This window comes from Fragaria vesca, unplaced genomic scaffold (genome assembly GCF_000184155.1).
Source record: "Fragaria vesca subsp. vesca unplaced genomic scaffold, FraVesHawaii_1.0 scf0513057, whole genome shotgun sequence".
NCBI classification, from domain to species: Eukaryota; Viridiplantae; Streptophyta; class Magnoliopsida; order Rosales; family Rosaceae; genus Fragaria; species Fragaria vesca.
The window spans coordinates 17,601-22,549 of NW_004443438.1; positions in this window are offsets into that span (position 1 = coordinate 17,601).

The following is a 4,949-nucleotide window of genomic DNA, read 5'->3' on the forward strand; positions in this document are numbered from 1 at the left end:
ACGTTGCATTGATCTCATGGAGACCCAGTCGTTTCTGTTGAAGATCAAGGGTGCTGCTGCTGTGGTGTTGGAGGCGTTGGTGAGCTCGGGTGTTGATGAAAGCCATGGTTAGCAGCGACGGTTTAGGCTGAGGGTGAACTCAGTCTGGTGAGGTTTATAGCAAGGTGAGGAATCTCTAGGTTTCTGCTTGGTTTGATGATTGAAATGCTGCTGTGTTTTGTGGTATGGTTGATTGGTGATTAATCTTGGGTTTTTTGGTTGTTTGTATGTCGAGAACTTGGTATATTGAAGGATATAGGGAGGTCATGGCGAAATTCCGGCAAGTGGCCGGAATCCGGCAGAATATTCCGACAAGTCGTCGGACTCCGGCGAAGGCAGTTAGTACATCAGGAGCAGTTGAGGTAGTTATCGAAGTTTTCCTTTTTGTTTTGCGTTGTTTCTTAAATAGGAAAGTTTGTCGGTTTATAATCGAAAATCTTTTTAAGTGAGGAAAGTTCCTATTTTGGGAAACTTTCCCTTTTTGGCAACTTCCTATTTATGGAAACCCTTTTTGGGTGCCCTTAGTAAATATTGAGGTGAAGTTGTGTAGAGAGGAAATGAAGGAAATTGTTGGTATTGTTTGTAAGCATGTTTGATCGTAGGGGATCATAAAATAATTTTGGAAGTATTTTAGTTAATGTGTTAAGGCAGGGAAATTGATAGTGACTTTGATTCCAGGTTAAGGTTCAGTCCGAATACGTTATAATTGCGAAGTTTAGTCGGAATTGATTATTAATATATGTTGGTCAATCCTGGTCAACCTAAGATACTTGGTCAATTTAAGAAGAAGTCGAATCAATGATTATAGGAATCCGGCCGTAGGATATAAGTCTTTAATTTGTAGAAGGTTGAATTAGGGCTGCCGGTATGTTCGGTGAAGTTTGAGCCATTTTGGGGTTATGAAGGACAAAGTTGGGCAATGATGAGTGTGTGGGAGGCTCACGTTTAATTTTTGCCCATTTTGTTAATTATTGGATTTTTAGTTGGGAAATTAATTATATGTTTGGATCAGGACGTGAGGAGGCTCGAGTGGAAGAGGTCTCGGATCGACGTCAGGCTTAGGCCTAAAGTTGTGAGTGGACTTTTGTTTTAAAATATATGCATGCGGTGATTCTACATTAAATGATTGATTTTATTGAATATCAATTTGTGGATTTGTCTATTTTCCCGAAGTCATTTTCAGAAGTAAATGTTCTCATTTTTAATGGCTATCGTGTTATTTGGAAAGTTACCGAAAATAAGATTTTCGGTAGAGTCGTGTGCGTATTGCTTTTTATGATAATTGGCAATTTTCATTATTGTTGGAAAATAACCGAAATTGAGAATTTCGGTGAGTATGTATATATATCCATATTTGGATGATTATGAGAATAATATGTATATGAGGGAATGCTAGCTAGCTATACGTGCTTTTCCACCATACTGAGGTAAAATTCCATTATGGTGCGACGTGAGCGTTAGACGCAATCGTTGTAGCCCTATATAAAAATAATAATTTATATAGGGGATATGCGCGTATATTTATACACCGTCTTTTCCACCATAATGAGGTAAAATACCATTATGGTGCGACGTGAGCGTTAGACGCAAGCGTCGTAGCCTTGTGTGAATTTTCTATTTGTTTTTGTTGTTTCAAGAAAATTCATACAAGGGATATGACGAGTGTAATACATACATATTTTATTTTAGCTTGAGAGGCTGTATTTTATTGAGCGTTGGAGACTGGCCAGAGCTAGTCATGAAATTGCCAGTTTTTGTGTTGAGCATTTTTGAGCTGTTGCATGCAGCATATTTTCTATGGAAATGTAAATTGGGAAAGCATAAATATTTTCATTAAATTTATCTTTTTGTCCACTCACTCTAACGGTTTCAAATGTTTTCCCCTGGGCTCTTCGTTTTATAAATGCCTAGTTGCAGGTTAGCATAGTGAGGCTGAGCGTACATGGTGAAGAGGCATAGTCAATAGTATAGCTTCCGCTCATTTTTATTTATTTCTAGTTCCTCTCCTCTCAAGTAGAGTTGCTCTGAATATGTGGTTGTTGGTTATAGGATCATTTGTTAGATTAGTGAATCTATATTGGGAGATGTTGTGATTTGTGGGGAGCACGAAGGCTCCAGGAGTTAAGGTTGGAGTTGGAACTTTTAGAAGTGTTTGCAGGTGTTTTTTTTTAGGAAGGGTTGTCCATTTTTAAGGGAGGTTATGCCGAATTTTCGGTAAATTTTCCTTGCAGGTGGTCCCCGCAGGATTTACTTTGAGTTTCAGGGTGAAATTCGGGGTGGGTCCTGTCAGTTTGTCACATCCCAGGACCCATTCCGCCTTAACACGATATTGTCCGCTTTGGGCCCACCGGCCCTCACGGTTTTGTTTCCGGCAGCTCAGGAGCAGCTTCCCAGTAGGTCATCCATCCTGGGATTGCTCTAGCATCAACATGCTTAACCTCGGAGTACCCATCCCCTCCGAAGCCGCTGAGCCACCAAAAGGCCTCGTGTTAGATTGGAGGTGGGCATGTACATATACAGCACATAACCTCTCTCCGTTTGGCCGATGTGGGATATTACAATCCACCTCCCTTGGGAGTCCGACGTTCTCGTCGGCACACTCGCACCACACGGCAGAGTGCCTCTGATACCATTTGTAACATCCCAGGACCCATTCCGCCGTAACACGATATTGTCCGCTTTGGGCCCATCGGCCCTCACGGTTTTGTTTCCGGCAGCTCAGGAGCAGCTTCCCAGTAGGTCACCCATCTTAGGATTGCTCTAGCATCAACATGCTTAACCTCGGAGTACCCATCCCCTCCGAAGCCGCTGAGCCACCAAAAAACGTCGTGTTAGATTAGAGGTGGGCATGTACATATACAGCACATAACCTCTCTCCGTTTGGCCGATGTGGGATATTACAGCTCATCTGAGAAAAAAAACGGGAGAAGAAAAAACGGGAGAAAATGTTTGAGTGTTGTTGAAATCTGTTCATAATTAGTTTGTGGAGCTATATATAGGTACGTACATGTGTATATATGTTGATTTTGAGTTTTATTTGAGTTGATCGATTTTGAGTGTGATTGAATTGATAGATTTTGAGTACGTTGGATGTATATATATATATATATATGTGTGTGTGTTGATCAATTTGGTTGATGATTTGATAATATATATGAAGTTGTTGTTAATAAGTAGTAGATATATATATATATATGTTAATTAATTTATAATATTGTGTTGATGGTATGAAGTTGTTGATGATGATTTTGTGATGATGTTGATATATATAATATTGTTATGTAATTATTAATTTAGTATATCTATATATATATGTGTGTTAATTAATTTGTTATCAATTAGTTGTAGTACGTAGAATATATATAAATGAATTGAGATTTTATATATATATGGCATAGAATTTAATCAATAATTAGCTAGCGTTATACATATATATTTTGTTATATTTTCAGGATACGGATAAGAGTTGGATTTCGCTTCCAAAATGGGACAAAAGATATGGTAAAGGAATTATAAGTTTTCTGGAATATGCGCTGGCTAATGCTAACGGGAATACAATTTTCTATTGCCTGTGCACGAAATGTCAATGTCGCAACGATATGCATCGATTTGCGATTGACAAAGTATGGCAGCACCTGAAGAGTAACAGGTTTTGGGAGAAATACACATGTTGGTTATATCACGGTGAAACATCATCAGGGGGTCCGCATGATCATGGCCAATTTTCTGAGACGGGCAGTACATCCAACGATCCAACAACGGCCTTCATCAACGACATGTTCCTTATGAGAGCGATGTATGCGCTCAAGGACAATATATGCCTGACCCGGTGCAGCCCTTCCCTAGAGCTGTCAACACTGCTGGTATTGACAAGTACAACAAACTGCTTGCTTTCCAACAGACCCCTGTGTACCCCGGTTGTCAGAAGACCGTTCTTGAAAGTGTGATGGACGTAATGAAGATTAAAGTTGAGACAAAATCGACTGTGAAAGCTGTTGATGATTATCTACAGTACACTGCTTCGATGCTGCCCCACGGTCATCGTCTTTCTACCACTCATCATAAGGTCCAATGTATCCTGAAAGATTTTGGGCTTTCCTACATCAAGATCCATGCATGCAGATATGACTGCGTTCTCTTCTTGGGTAAAGATCCAGAAGGGAATGACCTTGGTGGCCTTGATGCATGTCCGGTATGTCACATTGACAGGTATAAGCTGACTCCTGCAGGCAACAGGAAACCTGTGAAGGTACTTCGGTATTTTCCTTTGAGGGATAGGCTGGAGCGGTTGTACATGTCTTCACACATGGCCGAAGCTATGAGATGGCACGCTGATAGGGAATTGCATGACGAAAATACCCTTATACACCCTGCTGACGGGGAGGCTTGGAAGCATATAGACAGGGAGTTTCCTTATTTTGCGTCAGAGGTCCAAAATGTGAGGCTCGGGCTCTCATCCGATGGGTTCAACCCTTTTGGCAACATGAGTCTTCAATACAGTGTATGGCCAGTGATTTTGGTACCGTACAACCTTCCTCCATGGATGTGCATGAAGAAGGAATACAATATGTTGAGTTTATTGATTCCGGGGCCCGGTTATCCAGGGAAGTGTCTCGATGTGTATTTGAGACCTTTGATTGAAGAGCTTAAATTTTTGTGGGACGTTGGTCATCCCACTTATGACAAGTACATGCACGAGATGTTCCAGATGCATGTCATGGTTGTTGGTACCATCAGTGATTTTCCTGCCCGTGGGATGTTGTCGGGCAACGTTGTTAGGGGATACAAGGCTTGTCCAGAGTGCCTTAGCGATGAGGGGAGCAGCAGTATTGCAACAAGATATGCAAATTGGGTCACCGTACTCTCCTTCCATATGATCACGAATGGCGGCTCGATGCACAGGCATTTAA